The sequence below is a fragment of the Hibiscus syriacus genome, unplaced genomic scaffold (genome assembly GCF_006381635.1).
Source record: "Hibiscus syriacus cultivar Baekdansim isolate YM2019G1 unplaced genomic scaffold, ASM638163v2 tig00110239_pilon, whole genome shotgun sequence".
NCBI lineage: Eukaryota > Viridiplantae > Streptophyta > Magnoliopsida > Malvales > Malvaceae > Hibiscus > Hibiscus syriacus.
Window position 1 is genome coordinate 1,976,900 of NW_024062641.1, and position 22,170 is coordinate 1,999,069.

Sequence of the window (22,170 nt, forward strand, 5' to 3'; positions counted from 1 at the left end):
ACCAACATCACGGTATCGATACCAAATATGAATATGAGCATTAAATGCTCAAAATTAATGATTCCAATGGCTCTAATCAATTCCCAATGGCTCCAAACGGCTAGATTGATGTTAGAAGACATAAAAGGACCAAGATTCAAATGGAGAACAAAAAGAATGTTAATTACAAGATGAATCCAACATAAATAGAGTTTTAGAGTAAAAATTGTCAAAATCATTGAAACACATTTGTAAGCTACATTTTTAAATTTTCTCAAGTGTGATTGTTTGTGAGTGCTTAATTTGTGCAAACTAATTTGCCTTTGTGAGGTTTTTCTTTTGTTTTCTAAATTTGTAATTAGTATTTGGAATAGTGTGTATTCAAAGTTTTGGGGTATAAACCTTGAAGTGTTTTTAAGGTTACACTTATCCTTAAAGATTTAAAAATCTAGTGGATTTGATAAATCCTTAGTGTGGATGTAGATTTTGGTTTAAAAGTCGAACTACTCTAAATTCCTTGTGCAAAAGTTTATTTTTGATAGCTTCCACCACAAAGTTTTTAAAGGCCAATTTACCCCCTATTGACTATTTTGATTGATCGATAAGGCTAACAATTGGTATCACAGCAGGTCACAATCGATGGTTTAACAACCTTGTGAAGATCCTAGATGAGCTCTATCAACTTATTCTATCGACAGATAAAGATGGCTTCAAATTTCAGCTCCTACAATGTTGTAAACTCCCAATACATTTTAAGACCTCCATACTTCAATGGTGTAAACTACTCCTATTGGAAGAATAATATGAGTTTGTTCATTTAAACCACTGATCTTGATGTTTGTGGTGCAATCGTTGACGGTTCTCCTAACCCTCCAAGAAACATGTCGAAGTGGACTAATGAAGATAAGAAGCTCGCCCAACTCAACGCTAAAGTCATGCACATTCTTTTTTGTGCACTTGACCTGGATGAATATAGTAAAGTATCTTCATGCTCTAATTCTAAGGATATATGTGACAAGTTGGAGGTGACTCGTGAATGAACAAGCCAAGTGAAGAAATCCAAGATTGTTATTCTCACTCTCAATTACGAGAACTTCAAGATGAAACCCGATGAAGACATAAAGATGATATCCATTGGTTCACTTCAATAATCAATGATTTGAATAACTTTGGGAAGGTCTATCCCATGAAGAATTAGTAAGGAAGATGTTTTCCTCATTGCCTACATCTCAGGAAGGCAAAGCAATATCCATCGAATAAGTAAAGGATTTGGAGTTGTATACCCTCGATGAGCTAATTGGGTCATTACTTACTCATGAAATGAAGCTTCAAAGGAAAGAATAAGGAGAAGAAGAAAAAAAGATGTTGGTATTGCTCTCAAATCCACCCATGAACACAAACAAGATTCAAGTGAAGAAATGGATGATGAAGATGAAGAGATGGCCAAGCTCTTTAGGAAATTCAAGAGATTCATGTAATCCAAAGAAAAAGAAAGGAAACATGAATCGAAGAAGAAGAAAGATCCTATCATATGCTACCATTCCCAAAAATCGGGACACTTTAAGTATGATTATCCCCACTTAAAGAAAAAATGATCAAGCTAGCCAAAGAAGAAAGCTTTTGTGGCTACATGCAGTGATGAAGATGTCACGATGATGAAGAGGATGAAGTAGTCAACTTTTCCTCATGGCAATCCAAGAAGATTCAAAGGTATCATCTAACTCAATTAATTCAAATTCATATACATTTAATGAGTTGCAAGATGTCTATCATGAATTAGTTTTAGAATGAGAAGTTATGATTTCAAAACATAAAAAGATTCATTCAAAATTAAAAACTGAAAATGACTTACTTTCTAAGACTAATAGTGAACTTGAAAGCAAAGTCAAAGGCTTGCAAGAAAAATTAAATGTTTCTTAGAAAAATAATTTAGACTTGAAAAACTTGTTTTCCAAAATTCATAAGGATCATCAACGGAAAATTTATGATCTTAAGAAAGAAAAGGCTAATTTTGAGAAAATTATTAAAAGTAAATTTGAAAGAGAAGATTGCTCCAAATAAAATTTTGTCAAAAATAGTTTTTACAATAGACATACTTATTCCTCTAAATATTATAAAGAAAGAATAATTAAGAGTATATAAGTCCCTAAAGGACTCATTGCTACCGAAAATTTGGATATCATATCTTTGTGGATACCTAAAGGGACTATATTGTTCAAAACTAACATGAATGGACCTAAAAAGATTTGGGTACCAAAATTGCATAATTGTCTATTGTGGGTGTGTTGGAGCTATGGTGAGCAAATTCGAGCTATTTTGGAGCTCCAAAAATACACTAAGGAAGAAAATTGAAGAAATGAAGAATAACCAATCAACCTTACTTCAAGGGGTAAAATCTTTCAATTTCATGCAATTTTGTGTTTTTATTTGATTATACTTATTTTTATTCTTGATTGTATGTCTCCTCCTAGTGCCTTATTACATTTAATTAAGGGAAGTTAATATTGCATGAATTGGATTCTTGTGGCCTTCTATGTTTAATTTGATATCTTGTGGCCTTAATTTGTTTTATATGTTTTGGACCTTGTTTGATGTAGATAGTAAATTCGTCAAAAAACCATAACATACATTTTAGTAAAGTTCCTAGGAAAACATTAATTTTGGTATCAATCTTTATCTATATTGCCTAAATAAGTTTCTAGTACTTCATATAGTCTTAAAATCATTAGGTGTTTATTCTGAAATACTTTGAGGGTTTAAAATATCAATTTTAGCATTTCCAGGCTATGAGTATCAATATTTTTCCATCGGTATCAAAACTGAAATTTCAGTAGCCAAAATTAGTATTGATACTTCCTATTAGTATCGATACCCATCAGTGAGCCTTGAGACCTTTTTTCTTGGTATCGTGACTTGGGCTCTGTACGCATGAAATCATATTTTTACTTTAAAAATGCCCAAATTCTTCATTATTTTTAAAACCTAATCGGCCCTTTATCAATATCCTCTTAAATCCACCCTACGAAATATTGATTTTACCCAAATTTTCACTTGCATTCATCATCCTTGCATAGTATCAAGTGCATTTGTATCAAGTGACTCATCAATATCTATCTTTTTCATCAGAATTTCAAGGTATTTTCGAATGGACTCCTTGATATAATATGTCAAATTTATTTAATGGCTCTAATCATGTTTTTATGACGATTCTTGCTAGTAAAATTTATTATATATCCTTTGAACACATTTCCATTGTATCAAAAACGTGTTTTGTTCAAGAATCTTTCAAATTTGTTCAATATAGGATTTCAATTTTTTTAAAACTTATGCAATTTTTGAACAAAATTATGAAATTTATTGATTTATTGGGTTGTATTATATGTGTTTTCAATGCAAGAGGATAACCCATTCACCAATATTATCTTAGAATCATTGATTTAGTTTTGCACAACAATTGTTCAACAAAAATCCTAAGAGAATTTTCTTTTGTCTTTAGCCTTTTTTTGTCTAATTATGTCTCCTAGAATGAACCTAAAGCGTCTTAAGACTAGTGGCAATACCAAACATTATCAAACCCAAAATATCGCTAGTTTTAAAAATGCATGCTTTCTTAATCCTAATGCCCTTGAAATCTTCAATAGTGTTTTTAAAAAAACTCTTCAAACTGAACGTACCATCGATCCAAACTTTCTTATATTTAGAAATTATTAATTTCCAATTTTTGAAATTTTTGCCACTTGGGTTGGTTGGATTTGTTTAGCATTCCTTCTTTAGCGTATCCTAACATTGTTCAAGTTTTCTTATCAAATTTTATTCTTATCCATTAAGAGGATGATGTAAATAAAGTTGTAAAGATATAGTCATACCTCATGGGAAAGACCTTCACTCTTTGTCTCACATCAATTACCTCATTCTTAAAAAATAAACGATGATGATGGTCCTTTTAAAGAAAATGCACATGTCCTATGGAGCGATTTCCAAATGATAGCCCTATCTCTCTCAATTTCCCTGATCGTCTCCTTTTACTCCTCATTACATAGTTTTTTTATCCTTCCGGTGGTAAAGATACCCATATGCGCGCTTGCAATTATTTGTGGTTTTATCATATCAAGAATGGAATCCGTCCTAATTTTTCCATGATTATTTTCTTAGAGCTTGTCGACGTTATGTCTAATGGGACAAACTATGTCAAAACTCATCCCTATTTTGTATCCTTAGTTACATCTTTAGGGATAAACTTAGAGTGTCCATTGTCTATAACTCCTTCATTCCTCTTAACGATCTTAAATCGGCTCACACGGCCAATTGGGATTTCGATGTAAGAACCGGTGAGTGGCGTGCTTTTAGACGACATCTCTAGGATTTGAGGAACAAGCAAATGAAATGGATGATCCACTGATGCCCCAACCTCAAGAGGAGATTTAGATGAAAACCATGTATGAATATATGGTTCAAAGCTTTGAGAACATAAATACTCGCTTGGACACGTTTGAGTATACTATGGATCATCGCTTGGATGTGCTTGAGCATGACGTTCGTTCGATACATCATCATTATGCCTCCCTCTCCTTCTCCACTAAATCTGGAAGAATATACCTATATATGATGCTTTTAGGATTATTGTATCATGACTTGTTTTTATGCACTTTATGGATTTTATTTTAGCACTTTATGTTGCTTTTTCTTTGATATCATTTTACTTTGGTACTTTATGTTTGAACTACTCTTGTGATGAATTTATACTTATTTGATCTTATGAACTTTTTAATTTATATCAAGCATGAATTTGATCTTATGTTTATTGTTGAATATTTGAGTCTCCTATTACACTAACATAGTCTCTCTTTTAAAGTTAAATTTGATTTTGTTATAACAAAAAGGGGAGAAATATATGTAAGGGTGAAATTTGCTAGCCAAAAATTATTTTACTTAGGGGAAGATTTTATTTTTCACAAAACTAAATTGAAAAATAATTTTGAAAGCTAAAGCAAATTTTCACAGAAGTTTTGTTATATCAAAAAGAGGGAGATTGTTGAACCAACTTTTGATTTTGGTACAACATGAATTTTTAAATGATTAAGTTGTTAAAATTTTTATTTTACAATTTTATAAATAATTTTTCATAAACGATTATAAAGTATTTTTAAGTGTGAAAAATAATCATAAGTCTTATTGAGTAATTTCATAAATTGTAAGTTTTGTTTTAAAGCTTAAAACACTTTTATTTTAGGCAAAACCCCTCCCAGTCTCGAGATCAATGTGCTAGTCTCGACACCAAAATCCCAAAAGGCTTCCCATTCTCGACCATGGTCTTAGTATCGAGACCAGTGGTTGAGTATCGATACTAATCCAAACATTATCGATACCAAGGGTTCAGCGACTATAAATTTGATCATTAGGATGCTCGTCTTTGATACCAACATCCTGGTGTTGATACCAATGTACAGATGAGCATTAAATGCTCAAAATTAATTATTCCAATGCCTCTAATCAATCCCCAACTACTTCAAACGATAAATTGGTGTTAGAAGACATAAAAGGACCAAGATTCAAATAGAGAACAACAAGAATATTAATTGCAAGATCAACCCAACATCAATAGAGTTCTAGAGAAAAAAATGTCAAATTCTTTGTAAACACTTGTGAGCTACATTGTTAAATTTTCTCAACTGTGATTGTTGGTGAGTGCTTAATTTGTGCAAACTTATTTGCCATTGTGAGGTTTTTCTTTTGTTTGCTAAATTTGTAATTGCTCTTTGGGAGAGTGTGTATTCAAGATTTGGGTATAAACCTTGAAGTGTTTGTAAGGTTACACCTTTTCTTAAAGGTTTGTAAATCTAGTGGATTTGGGAAATCCTTAGTGTGGATGATAAGGTAGTGGATGTAGACTTTGGTTTAGAAATTCAAACCACTCTAAATTCCTTGTGAAAAAAGTTTATTTTTTGATAGCTTCCACCACAAAGTTTTTAAAGGACAATTCACTCCCTCTTGGCTATTTCAGTTGATCGATAAAGTTAACAACCCCGAAACGTCAGGCTCAATCTTGCATATGATGGGGTTAATCCCTTTAAAATCATGAATACTTCATATAGTACTTGGCTTGTTCTATTTATTCCTTATAATTTGCCTTCATGGATTTGCATAAAACAATCATCTTTTATCTTATCAATGACAATCCCGGTTAGAAAGGTCCCGAGAATGATATGACATCTATATACAACCTCTTATTGAAGAGTTTAAACAATTTTGGGTGGGTGTTGAAACATATGATGTGTTGAAGATTGAGAACTTTAATTTACGTGCATCTTTATTATGAACTATTAATGATTTCCCTACTTATGAAAATCTACCTGGTTGAAGTGCCGAAGGTCGTTATGCTTGTCCTTGTTGTGCTGCGCATAAATGTTCAAAGTGGTTGTACAATGGAAAGAATTCACTTACATGGGACATCATCGGTGGTTAGATGAAAACAACATATTTAGATATCAAAAAAATATAGTGGGTGGTATTGAAGAGTTTAGCAAAGCTCATGAGCAAACAATCAACTCTGATATCTTATTAATATTGAAACATAGCAATTTCACTTACGGAAAAATGAATCAACAATCGAACACGTGATCAAAGAAAAAGGAAAAGCAAGTGTATGATTGTTATGTTGAACAATAGTGTGATAATGAGTCTGATGAAAATGATGCTCCAAATGAGTTGGATTTGTGGAAAAATAGAAGTATTTTCTTCAAGTTGCCTTATTGGAAGGATCACGTTTTGAGACTTAATCTTGATGAAATGCACATTGAGAAGAATATTTGTGACTATATAATTAGGACCATTCTTAATGTCGATAGTAAATATAAAGATAATCTAAAGAGTCGGCTTGAGTTAGTTAACATTAGAATTCGATGTAATCTTTATCCTAAATTATTTTCTAATAGAAAATCTCAATTATCGCCTTCTATTTTTACGACGTAGAAGAAAGAAAAAGAATTGTTTTGCACGATGTTAAAGGATATAAAGGTCCCAGATAGGTATGCATCAAATATATCTCGATGTGCCAGTGTTAAAGATCAAAACTTTATTCTCTAAAGTCACATGGTTATCATATATTGATGCAAAATTTAGTGTCAGTTGCTTTATGTGGTTGTATGTCGAATAAGGGAACATCTTGATTAATTGAATTTTCCAATATAATGAAAGTTATTTGTGGCAAAGTTCTGATGGTTGAAGAACTTGAGAAACTACAATATCGAGCCACCTTGACTTTATGCAATCTGGAGAAGATATTTCCACTTTCATTCTTCACAATTATGGTGCACTTGCTAGTTCATCTCCCTCACGAAGCTAAAGTTGGTGGACTGATTTTCTATTGATTGATGTATCATATAGAGAAGTTCTAATTGAATTGTATGTATTCAATTATTATTGGATATATCTTTTAATCATAAATAATAATATAATGTTTTGTTTTGTGTCTAGGTTTTGTACAAGTTGAAGTCTTACTGTCGTAATAAGTGATATCTAGAAGGATCAATTGTTGAAGGGTATTTGGAAGAGGAGTGAGTGTATAAATTTTTCTCTGGATATTCAGAAGATGCTGAAACAAGGTTGAATAGGCCAAATAAAAATGAAGTGTCAAATATGAATAAATTAGCTTAGACTTATTTGTTTAGAAGTTATCATGAACCACTCAACAAAGTTGAAATTGCACAATTAGATGTAAAGTCTTGGGTACAAGCACGTCGATATGTTTTTTTCCATCATGATTCAATTAACCTCTTACGCAAGTAAGTTTTTGTTGAATAATCGTGTAAAGAAAATAGAAACAACACAAGAATTTTAACGAGGTTCAGCAATATGTTTACGTCATCGGTACCTTAAGCGATGCTAGAATTTTATTCAATTCAATATCTTATAGTTTAGGTTACATCTCATTTTATAATAAATAAACCCTTGTACATATTTACAAAAATAATATTGTACCATACCGTGGGGCTACACCCCCAACCCACATAATCGTAACCCCCACTACGAGACTTTCTTTGTAAGGACATATGATGTTTTCTTCGCTCACTCCACTCCATCCTCTGTCCTCTTTACCGGTATATTTATGAGCCATACCTAACAAATCTCCACTTTGGCGAATATTCTGCCCCTTAGGAAACATTCAATGTGGGTTGGGTTACCTTACTTCTTTAACAACTCGAAACATTCAACAAGTCCAAGCAATGCATGAACTTGTTTGTCGTAACTGGCTTGGTGAACATATCAGCAGCATTCTCATCAGTATGTACCTTCTGAAACAAAATCTCTCTAGATACAACCTACTCTCTGATCTTGTGAAACCTTACATCAATATGCTTAGTTCTAGCATGATATACTTGATTCTTAGCCAAGTGAATAGTAATTTGATTATCACAAAGCAACTGAACTCCACCTTGTTGAACAGCTAACTCCTTCACTAAACCAGTAAGCCATAAAGCTTCTTTTGCAGCTTCAGCCACTGCCATGTATTCAGCTTCAGTTGTAGATAATGTCACAACAGATTGAACATTAGACTTCCAAGAAATAGGCCATCCACCAAGAGTAAAGACATACCCTATAGTAGATCTTTTATTATCCAAGTCACCCGCATAGTCTGAATCCACATATCTTACAACCAAAGGATTATCCCGCTGACTACCAAAAATAATTCCATGTCCCACAGTACCCTTTAAGTACCTAAACATCCACTTGACTACTTCCCAATGTTGCTCACCATGTTTAGACATGTACTTACAAACTTGACTAATAGTATGAGATAAATCAAGACGAGTACATACCATTGCATACATAAAGTAGCCAACAGCATTAGAATACATAACCTTTGTCATATCTTCAGCTTCCTTATCTATCTCAGGGCACTGTTCTGATGAGAGCTTAAAGTGATTACCAATGGAGTACTCACTGTTTTTGCGCTACTCATCGCAAACCTTTCTAGTATTTTCTCAACATAACCCCATTGAGATAGCCACAGTTTCCTTGAGTCTCTTACCTGCAAATTTTTCATTCCAAGAATTTTCTTTGCAGCACCTAAATCTTTCATATCAAATTCCTGAATCAATAAAGTTTTCAAACTGATAACATCATCCATGTTCTTCGCAACAATTAACATATCATCAACGTACAGTAACAAAAAAATAAAAGAATCATCATCAAGGCTCTTAACATAGACACAACAATCATACTCACATCGCTTGTAGCCAATCTTGATCATATAGGAGTCAAACCGTTTGTACCATTGTCTCAGAGACTGTTTCAACCAGTACAAAGATTTCTTCAATCTGCAAACTAAATGCTCGTTTCCAGGTTGAATGAACATTTAGGCTGCTACATGTAGATGCTCCTCTAAATCACCATGCAAAAAAGAAGTTTTAACATTCATCTGCTCTAAATGCAAATCCCAACTAGCCACCAATGCAAGTACTGCTCAGATTGAAGTGTGCCTGACCAGAGGAGAAAAAATTTCATCATAATCAACTCCTTTCTGCTGTGAAAAAACCCTTTGCTACTAAACGAGCCTTGAACTTCTCCCCCTCTTTTTCTATTACTGTTGGTTTCTTATTATACACCCATTTGCAACCAATAGGCTTCTTACCCTTAAGAAGGCGAACTAACTCCCATGTACGATTGTGATTCAAAGACTCCATCTCCTCAACCATGGCAGCCATCCACTTATCGTTTTCCTGACTAGTAACAACGTCATGAAAAGTAATCGGACCATCACTGCTAACAGTAAGTGCAAAAGAGACCAAGTCTTCAAAACCCAATCTGTTCGAAGGCTTTATATTCGTCCGTCTCACCCTGTCTCTGGTGAGACTTTAATCCTGCAAATCAACCGTAGCGGAACCACCATAAGTCGGTTGAGAAGTTTCTGTTTTCTCAACTAGAAACTGCTCAAACTCCACCACTGTCGTGTCTTTCTTCTGTTGCAACATAGGTTGTTCATAAAAAACAACAGCTCTACTGATCACAATTTTCTTTGCAGCACCTAAATCTTTCATATCAAATTTCTGACTCAATAAAGTTTTCAGAAACAACATCTCTACTGATCACAATTTTCTTCTCATTGGATCCCATAACTTGAATCCTTTGACACATGTCTTGTGAACCCATAAAAATGCACTCCTTCGATTTTGCATCAAGTTTGGATCTCTCATCAGCAGGTACATGCACATAAGCATGACAACCAAAAATCCGTAAGTGATCAAAAGTAACATCATGACTAGTCCATACCTCTTCTGTAACTTTCCCATCCAATGATGCCCCTGGCGATCTATTGATAAGATAACACGCCACGTTAACAGCCTCAACCCATAAGTATTTGGGAAGCCCCGTATTCAACCGTAAACATCTGGCTCTTTCATTCAACAACTTGTTTATCCGTTCCGCAATAACATTATGTTGTGGTGTCTTGCTCACTGTAAAATTCCTCTTAATCCCATGCTCCTTAATAAGTTTAGAAACTTTGAATTTGTGTACTATGTACCATTTTCAGACCACAAACACTGTTTTTCGTCCTGTTTGGTTTTCTACCTCAGCTTTCCACAGCTTGAACTTCTAAAAAACGTCAGACTTCTGTTTTAAAAAATACACTCAAACTTTCTGTGAAAATCGTCATAAAAGAACATAATACCTAGATCCACCCAAAGACGATGTCGTGGAAGGCCCCCATACATCAAAATGCACATAATCAAGAATCCCTTTAGTTGTGTGCTTCCCTGTCTTGAAACGAACTTTAGTATGTTTACCAAGAACATAATACTTGCAAAAATCTAGCTTACAGCTTTTAATACCATGCAACAGATTTCTTTTACGTAATTCAACCATACCACGTTCACTAAGATGAGCAAACGAATATGCCACAGTTTGGTAGTATCATCACATGACTCAACAGAATGAACTCCACCTACAACGGTACTCCCTAACAATCTGTAAATATTCCCTGCAGTCATCTTTCCTTTCATCACAGTCAAAGCTCCTTTAACAATCCAAATGGTTTCCCTATCCTCGTCAGCCTTAGGGATAAAACCATTCTTGTGTAAAGTGCCCAAAGAAATCAAATTGTTCTTCAAATCTGGGATATGTCAAACTCCACACAACGTCCGAATAGAACCATCATACATCTTAATTCTGATATCACCAATACCAACAATATTGCAACATCGATTATCACCCAAAAAACAGAACCAGAATCAATCGATCTGTATGTTGAAAACCATTCCCTATTCGGCGTGATGTGAAAAGAATATCCAGAATCAAGAATCTAAGCATCCATCAATTGAGTTATTGAAATAGAGAGCATATCACCCTAACTATAATCAGAATTGCCATCCTTGACCACATTCATAGACTTAGATTAGTCATCACGCTTCTCATCAGTCTGTTTTTTCAAATTCGGACAGTCTCACTTCATATGTCTTGCCTCCTTGCACTTGTAACAGTGAATTGTCTTCTTATCCCTAGATTTGGATCTGAAATTCCTATCCTAGACCATGTCTTCTCTGGCTTCTGTCCACGGTCTCGATTACCATTGACATATAAGTTATCAGCTTGAGAGCTTTTCCCAGCATTATGCTTCTGCTGGTTGTGAGCCAACAAGGCTGCAGTAATATCCTCAACTTTGATAGTCTCTTTCCCATATGTAAGAGTAGTCACCATGTGTTCGTAAGAGGGAGGCAACAAACACAACAGAATCATCGCTTTATCTTCATCCTCAATTTTCACATCAAGCTGAGCCAAATCAGAAACGATTTGATTGAATACATTCATGTGTTGCGCCAAATCATGATCATCTTACATCTTCAGCCATACATCCACTACTTTTGATACAATTTAGTCGTTAAGGATTTGAACATAAACTGACTTTCTAATTTCTTCTAAATTTCATCTGGAGTCAACATATGCATGACGTGATATATGACCTCGTCCGCCAAGCATAATCGCATGGTTCCTACCACTCACTGATGCAATTCTTCCTAATCTTCCTCCTCCATCGACGCCAGCTTGTAGGTCACAAAGCCTTCAGGATCCCTTATTACGCTAACAGATCCTTCACCCTTATTTGCCATAATCCGAAGTTACCCTGACCATCGAATTTCGTAACTTCAAATTTGGCTCTTGACATCTGATACCAATTGTTGAATAATAGGGTAAAGAAAAAAGAAAGAACACAAGAATTTTAACGAGGTTCAGCAATGTGTTTACGTCCTCGGTGCCTTAGGCGGCGCTATAATTTTATTCAATTCAATATCTCATAGGTTTAGGTTACATCTCATTTTATAATAAATAAACACTGGTACATATTTACAAAAATAACCTGTACCATACCGCGGGGGCGATCGTAACCCCCACTACGAGACTTTCTTTGTAAGGACAGATAATGTTCGCTTCGCTCACTCCACTCCATCCTCTGTCCTCTTTACATTATATTTATGAGCTATACCTAACAGATTTAAAATAAAGATTCTAATTGGGACACTTAATCTTTTATATTTCTTATTCTTTAATCATTGAATCTACTTTGTAGTGAATATAAAGAAATCTTGAGATCTCTTTCATGCTCCAAAAGATTAAATCAATGAGAGATTCATAAGTTATTCACATAAACTTTTCAGGAATGATTAGGACAGATGGTAAGTTATTAAATCCTTGTACCACAAGTACATAATGTATAACTCTTCTTATGTTCGTTATTTATTGATATAAATGCTAAATATTCACATTTCATACATAATAGGTTTGGAGTGAGAGAGAAGTTAGTGAAGATGTTAAATTGCTTTCTCAAGGTCTGAATAGAATTTTTAAAAGATATAATGCCTTTCTCGTTAATGGGTTTAGGTTCCACATGAAATCTCATGAAAAATTAAAGACAAAAAAAAATTATGGAGTAATTGTTACTTCTTCAAAACAAGTTATGCTAGTGCTAAGATAGTAGAGGGAGATATAAAATATTATGTAATCCTTATAGACATTAGTGAGTTAAATTATTATGGCAAAGGAAAGGTTGTGTTATTTCGGTGTGATTGGGTTGATGTAAATAGTACTCGAGGCATTAAAAGAGATCAACTAGGTTTTACAATGGTGAACTTCTCTCGATTAATTCACACTGGTCAACAATTGATGGATGAGCCATATGTATTTTCTTCTCAAGTCAAACAAGGTTTTTATTTCCATGATCCAATGGATGAGGGTTGGTATATTGTACTCCATAATACCCCTAGAGGCTTGATAGACATTGGGGATGAAAGTAGAGATGACATTGAAACAAGATCAAAAACTTTACCTTTTGTCGCATAAAATTTAGATGAAACTTTTACTAGTACTAGTTCACAATTCCAATGGGTTTGGGATGACATGAATGAAGGTATTTATGAAAACTGATATGACATAACAATTTATTAAGTTTTTATATTTTAATTGATTAATTTATAATATATATTAATAATATTCTTGTAACTAGTTACTAATATTGTTGTTTGTTTATTACAGATATTATGCCTAGGAGAAAATTAAGTGATCTAAGGATTGTTCAAGCTCCTCAAGAGGAGGAAGAAACAAATAATAAAGAATCAATTGGTGGAATATCTTCAGAAGCTCCGAATACAGTTAAAGAAACTGTAGAAATTGAAGGTAATGTTTGATACTTTATTTAAATGGTCAAAGGCGTAAGACTAGAGGTCGCACTATAATGAAGGAATTATATAAACTTCCTCTTGAGGATCTGTGAAAGTTTCGAGTAACGATGTCGACCAACCTATTGAGGCAAAAACACGTGTTATGGTTGGTTACTTAGGTGTGATTGCACGCAATGCTAATGTTCTACCGATCAATTTTGAGTCGTGGTTTGAGATACAGATAGTAACAAAAATCAGGTTGTGGATTGTATTAAGGTAATAATTTCATTATTATAGATAATTCATTATAGTTCAATGGTATTCTATATTTACTTTTGACACTTGTTTTATTTGTATGATAAATTTTCTCTAGAGGTCTTAGATGATTATTTGAAGCAAGACGTAGGAAAGAAATGGAGAGACCATGAGAGTTCCTTGAAAATGGATTATTTTAAGAATAATATCAACCTAGAACAAAGTTGCAAAATGTCCCACATGGAATGCTCAGGTATCAATGGGAAGATACAATCATGTTTTAGAGTTCAAAGAAAGGAGAGGTTTAATGAACTTTAAAAAATAATATTATGTCACTATAATTTTGACTTTATAATTCATGTAAATTTCAAATTGTAGGACTGAGAGCACATTGGTATTGCTAGCAGACAATAACAAAAGTTCACTCACACAAATGGATTGAAGAGCTTTGCTCGTGTAGCTCATGAGGAGATATTTTTTTAAAATTATGATTATTCACATAGTGGTGAATATTTTTCATGTTATTTATTACATTTTGTAAGAACTAATTTATATTATGCACTGTATGAAATTACGCCCATTAGTAAAGTTGGACGAATAAAGCTCTTCAAAATGACACATACAAAAAAAAAGATAGCTCTCTTATTGCTCCTGAAGCTGCATAAAACATGGTATATTAGAATTCATTATAAATTCTTAATTGATTATTAGGAAAAATTGAGTGGTAAAAGGATAGATTATAAAGCAATGGGTTCATTCATGGTTCTATTAATGTGGACGAGATTGAAAATCAAGTTATTGTTGAAGTTTTTGGTGCTGAAAGATATGGTTGAGTTCGTTGTCAAAGATCATTCATTACCCCATCCAAATATTTTGGATCCAGTTCATCTCAGTACATGCCATCACAGAGCCAATCTTCTCAATCAGAAGTTATTTGATTAAAACAACAGTTAACTGTAGTGGATGAAAATTTTACTAAAATGAAAGCCAAGTTGAATCAAGAGAAGCGGATAGAAAAGCGAGAGAAACAACGTATCAAGAAAATATGATGAACTTCAAAAACAACTTAAAGCTGTGAAGCAGATGATGCAGTAAAATCAAGCACGAAATTCACCACTCTAGGTGATTTCTTAGGTCCATGCAATGTTTATTCTAGTTGTTGAATTTTGTTACATTTCACTTAGATGTTGAAGTACATTACATTTCACTTGAATGTTGAATTACATTACTTGAATGTTTGTAAACTTGATTTATTTATGTTGTTAAGTATTTTTTTACTTAATTCGAGTCGTATCAAGGTTGTAATTGGATATTGTTACATGATATATTAAATTTAGGCTATAAACAGTACAAAATTAATATTTGTAAAATAGATTCGATTAGTGGTGTTTTAAGATGAAAAACACCGTAAAAACTACGTATTTGCTGCATTTTTTGCTCTTAAACGTCGCTATATGGCTTAACATTTCGTGGCATTTTTGTATAACAAACGCTGCTACATATCATAGTATATAGCGATGTTTTATACACAAACACTGTTAAAGATCATGGTATATAGAAATGTTTCTTGTTTACAAAAGCCACTAATGTTTGTGGAGTTAGTTTAAGCGGCACTTTGCGCAACGCTTATTTTTTGCACTATTAATCATTTTCGCGACGCTTGTAAATGCCTCTAAATGACTTAAAATATCGATATCAAATAGTTCTTCTATAGAGTGTATTGTTCTTCCAGTATCGATATTGTTTTTTCATATCGATATTGTTCTTCCAATATCAATACTTCCACCCAGAAATCATCCTAAAGGCTTTTGTTTGATCCCAAAACATGTTTTAAAGCTAAAGGAAGTTACTTGGGGTCATAAAGTACCATAAAACATATGATTTACGTAAAAAATACCATCTAATAATGAAATCAAAAATAAATTCTAAAATGCTCAAATACTCAAATCTTAACAAATCTTCATGCTTATTAAAGCCTTAACACTACAAAGGATTAGAAATACACTACATTGATGCTAGAATCCCCGAAATTAAGTTCCTTTTGCTAGCTATCACTCTCTTCCAAGGCTTAGATGATAAACTCTCACTTTCTCTCTAGCCTTAGTTATGACACTTGGAGAGAAGGAGAATGAAGAGAAATGAGAATGAAGAAAGTGAAGAGAAGAAGGAGAAAAGAGATATAAAATCTCTCATCTTTTTAAAAATGGGCTAATTACGCTTTTGGTCATTCTAATTTCTGCTATGCAAAACACCCTTTTTGTGATCAATCAGGCCCAAATTCAACTCAATTATGCCCACGACTTTAATAATGAACTCTACAGGTCCACTTACCTCTTGGATAAAACTAAACTACTAACTCGAAATTTATGATGTTACTGTCTTACTGTGCAACTCTTGAATCGTCATTGGAAATAAAAAAAAAGTATGAAAGATTTAAGATGCATAGCACATTTTCTTATTCCCAAATGAGTCAGTACCAATAAGAATTGTGGCCGTGATTTTTTTTCTTTCTTTCAGTTTCTAGTTAACGACCTAGTTGGCAGGCATCATGTGGCCATTGATGGTAATTCTAATAGTTGGCGTGACTTGACAAAATCCCCTCCGAATTCTCTTTGTTTTTATTTTAAATTTTTAGGGTGCTTCTTTTTTTTAATAGTAATATGAAATATTCGTTTTAAAAATTTTCTACGACAAGAAAACTTTCAAACCTACGTAGGAAACTACCGGATTAGGGTTATAATAGGTATTTCGTAGGTCAAACATGTGTAATCTTTTGTACAACAAAATTTTAGGCTTTGATGAACAGTACAAACACTTTTGTCTTTCTCTTTTCGGAGGACGGAAAGCTAATGATTAGTAATTAGAGTTTAAAAAGAGCATATAGAAAAACTAAAAATATAATCGTTGTCCATCACTAAATTGATGGCTAAGCTTAGCTTTGTCGAGTTCATGATGAAATGAAATGACTAATTCCAAAGCCAATCCAAATTAACATTGTTTTAAATCATCTAATATTCGACACTAAAATATAATGCGAAAGGAATTGTGTTTAGAATCCCAGAAAGCACAAAGTTAAAATAGTTATTTTTACTGCAATAAATTCAACTCGACCATTGCCTCACTGTAATAATGTATGTTAAGGGTTGAGGCCTGAGACAGAGGAGGAGGAGAAAGCAAGCGCAGGGCTCGAGAGGGACACAATTATTGAGACTCATTCAATCTGCAATTAAACCCCGTCGTTTCTTTTTGTTTTTGGAGTGTGGTTGGCTTTTCCCTTTTATCTTTACGTCATGTCATTAACTCGCTTTAAACGACGGATGGTTTTACTCAAATTCTACAGCCGCTTAACTTTCACTCAATTTGAGGAAATGCGTATTCATCATTATATGGAACTCAAACTTTTATGCTGTATAAATGCTCTGTCATCCCATCTCTTTTCATTTTCCACATTGTCATCTTGTGATCTGCTGTGATCAAATCAATCAGCCTTTGTTCCTTATAATTTTCTTGAATTATATTAAGAATCTTTTAAAAGTTTGATCGGCCGAAAGAATCAAATTATGGAACATGTTTAAGGCCCAACAAAATATGCTTCCACAAGCATAGAAAATATATTCATTCAACAAAAAAACAAATCAAATTCTTACTTTTTAAAACTTTGTTCTTAATGGATAAGTTGATTTTTGGTTTTATTTTTAAAATTTTACCATATATTTACACATGATATAAAAGTACGTTTAATCCACGCTTTTAAAAAAATTATTTGTTTTACTACTTTTCTATTTACACTTTTTTTTTTTCTCTTTGATACCTGAATCCGTTTATTCTCTTCGTTTGGACTTTGAAAGATAACCAGAAAATGCCTTTCATTCATCCCTTATTTCGTTACACGAAATTCTATAAATAAACAAAGTTTTTTAAATAGTCTATGATGATTGCAAGTTAGTATCTATTAATAGTATCTCTTAGTAAATGATAACATACATCCTGTATATGTAACTGTTGAACTCTAGACGTCTTAAGAGATCAACATTCTCTTTTTCAATTCTCCCGATCCCTCAGAACTTGACTCAGCCTAATCCGAACCGATCTATATCACATCCCTTAAACATCATCTCTTTTGAACAACGTTTTAAAAGAATTAAAGTTGATAACGATAATCAATAAAAATATAAAACATGATGAATGATGTAATTATGACAAACAAATAAACACATTACACTTTATTATTGAAACTAATATTGAACAATAAATACAATTTGAAGGTTCAATTGTGAACAAATAAATGTTTAGGTACAATATAAAAATTTATTCAGTAATTTTGTGATATGCATGTAGAATACTAACTTTTTAATGAGACCATTTTATATAAAAATAAATTTATAAAATTTAATCAAATATGATTAGAGTTGAATTATAGATACAAATTCTTTAATCACTTGTTTAAAACACCTTGAGTGATGACTTAAAGAATCCGTCTTCGAAGATTGAGTTAAAACCATTTCTCAACCCTAATCATATTAAAGATTAAAATCCAATCAACCCATCAAATGAACTCAATGATTCAAGAAAGTATCATTATCTCTAAAGATCATAGGTTCAATCAATTACGTTTTAGGTGGTCCCTAGTTTTGAAAACGACGAGAAGATCAGATCAGCTTCTTCCCTAATATATTTCTCTACTATATTCTACTAAACAATCTAATCGACTGTAATAGCCGATAGTCAACAGTAAATGCCGTGCAAAAGGGCGATCGACTCGCCGGAGGGCCCCCTTTAGAATCGACCTTAACTTAATCAACATTTTTCCATAGATTTGTTTGGATATTAATTAGTAGTTATAATTATTACTTTATGATATAGTTCTGTAAGATGTATGCAAACTATGATTTCCATTTTAATTTGGTCCTTGAATTTTAAAAAAATTATATTAATCCAAAAAATTGACCTCACTCTAAATCACACCCTAAGCTTTAAATTATTTTATATCAATCTCAAACTATTAATACTATTCTATACCGATTATCTCCTTTATGTGTCATTAACTCTACTTATTAAAAAAAATAATTTGTTTTCCAAGGTATTGAGATTTGAACCCCTCCTTCTAAACAATTTTCAAACCTTCAAAAATATATTATTTTTTAAAAAGATTTTGAGTTCAATACTCATAATTTGAGAATGATATATAATGATTTAAAGTTCATAGATCAATTTAGAATATCATAATTTCAAAACTCATATAGAATATTATAAAGTTTAAGGACAAATATACAATGATGATTATAGTTTAAGGAGCTTCTCAGTAATTAACTCTTATTTTATTATAGTAAGAGGCATGGCAAAGCCTGTTTTGTCAAAGCGGCTGCGGTTATACATGGAGACTAACGCCGCCGCCCATCCCATTACTCTTCATAATTATTATTTACTAATTAAAAATGTCAAGGTTTAATGGAAAGGGGGGAAATACCAAACCCATTAATTAAAATCCAGTAATCAGTGGCCACTAATTTCACGCTGTTTGGACGTGATTTTTTATTATGAGCTAACTTTGAGTCAAGGGTCAGTGAAGTCATTTTCCTTGTTTGGCTTGATTATGATCTTTTATTTTAGTTTTTTTCTTAACCAAGTCTATAGTCTCAACTTTATTCTCCCTAAATGTTTTTCTATGCGAATGGAAGATGCTAGTTTTATTAAAAAATAAAAAAATTAAAATTATAATAAATATCTATAATTTTAAATTAAATATATAATTAAGATATTTTTATATTTATTTTCATAATAAACTAATCACTTAAAATCATAAAATGACAATACAAATGAGAGGCTAAAACACATTCAAAAAAACCAAACAAAATATAGGTGTGAATATATTTAACTACATCAAACAAACTATCCACAATATGTGACCAAACTATTAAAAGATCACCTTATAAATCAAAGTCGAATATTGTAACAAAATTATCTCTAAATAGAAATAGAATATCCAATTAATACTTTAGGTCACATTAAAGATAGCTCAAAGAATACTGACAATAAAATTATTATAATTTTTTTGGTATAACTATTATAATCACTTTAATATATTTTCAAATATAATGACTATGCAAATGTAACTTCTTTATTATTGTTGTTATGTTCTTATTGTTCATGCATGTAGCCACTTACCTATTTCCTTAAAAGTAAGCATACTTTTAAACCCTAGTCGCTCTCTCCTTACGTCTTTTTTCTTTGAGTTTGTGTCCTTTTTTTATAGATTAGATTAACTTTTTCTTCTTTGATTTTGTTTAGCTGGCGACGGTATCGATTTTAATGTTGGTTGTCGACCGCGGATCTCTTTTCTCTTTATTTTTTTAATAAGAATAATTTTTTTCCTTTGTGACACTTTTATTTCTACCTTTATGACACATTTTTCATTTTTTGGTCATTTGTCCGTTTTTTATTTATGTTTTCTCAGGGTTAGATTTGACGATATCACGACTGATCAAGATGGGATTTATTTGAAATCTTGTTGATCTTCTCTGCTGTGGGCCTTCAGATTGAATTTGAATGTGTGGTTTTTCGTTCATGGATAGTTTCTCATGACGCTTGACTCTGATTTACAATTCTCAATTGTCTATCGATAGCTTAATTCTATTTTATGGTTCATTTATCGATGCAATCATATTTTGTAACACCTTAATCCGATCCGACCCAAAGTATAGAGGATTAAATGTCACGTGAAACCATCGAAATGGCTAACCATTTTTTTCATTTAAAACTCCATGTATGTATGAAAAGACACCAATAACAGTAATAAATCCTTTTTATAAACCGGAGCTCCATGACACAATTCAAAACAAAAAAATACAACTCAAAGTTTACAAATCTTAATACATAAGTAAGGGTACAAATGCCCACTACAATTTTCCAACCAGTACTATGTTAGGAAATGTTGGGAATCCTATTGTGACGGTGCTCCTGAACAACTCAATATACTAATCTGCGAATGAAAACATCTAAACAATGAGCTTACAAAGTCTAGTAGTATAATCGCTAATCTAGAGCAGCATATGAATCTCATAAACATAAGCATGCTAGAAGACTTGAAAATAAGTAGTAGGTACATGTATGATCCTAATCAAGTGCTACCTACTTAAGGTTCAACAGTTATACCTTTTTACTGTAAGTCTCGTACTTCCCCTAATCTCAGCTAAGGGTCTCGTCGTGAGTAGACATATATTAGGTCTCTAACCTCAGTATCATCCTACCATGCATCATCATGCAACATTCAATGATATTCCCTGATATCACAAAGACGTTAGGTACTGTAACACCCTTAACCTGTATATGTACCTGAATACGAGTCAAAGATGTCACATAACATTTACAGACATTTGATAGTTGAAAAATCGATACAAATTTGCTTATTTAAAACTTATTCAATTTAATCCTTTCAATATAATAAGTTAGTCACGTAAAATCATAATATAATATTTAGATCACCCAAATCAATAACAGTTTTAGGCATCAACTAGATAGTTTTATATTGTGTTCTATCATAAAATAAAATGTCAATAATCATCTAATTTAAAATGTTTCTTATTCTGATAAAAATATATTTTTTACTCACATATCTTAGATTCATATTTGTATTCATAACTATATATCGCATGCATATCTTATTCGCATAAATGCCATATAGGAAATTAAAATAATAGGTTGTCATTACTGGTACCTGTAATTATTCTTGGTTGATTGATGTCAAGCTCAACTCCTTACTTCATTTGCTCTTCTTTACCTACGTGTTAAAATCATCACACGCTAAGTATACACTTAGCGAGACATTATAAATAAACTAAAGTGATATCATATATAAAGCAACTTAATAATATTATAATAATTTTAAATTTTAAATAAGATTTTTAAATATTCAAACCGCCTTATTCAAGTTGCTATTCCTAGGGGTGTGCAAATCCGGGTACCCGGATTTTCGGGTACCCAGAACATCCGGGTCGGTGATTTCTCGGCCCGTGTCCCGACCCGGATGTTTCGGGTACCCGGATTTTGCGGGTACCCGTATGTCGGGTACCCGAATACCTGGAATTTTTTTTTCAATTTTTTTTTAATTTTTTTGATAGATAAATAATTTATACTTGTACATTTACAGAAAATAAATGGGATTCACAACATTTTTGTGATAAGTTAGATCATGCTTGTCGTACGGCAGTCCAACGCATTTAAAATCCAGAACGTACCCACAAGGTTCACACCGATATGCGCTGTTTTGAGGTACTCGAGATATATGAAC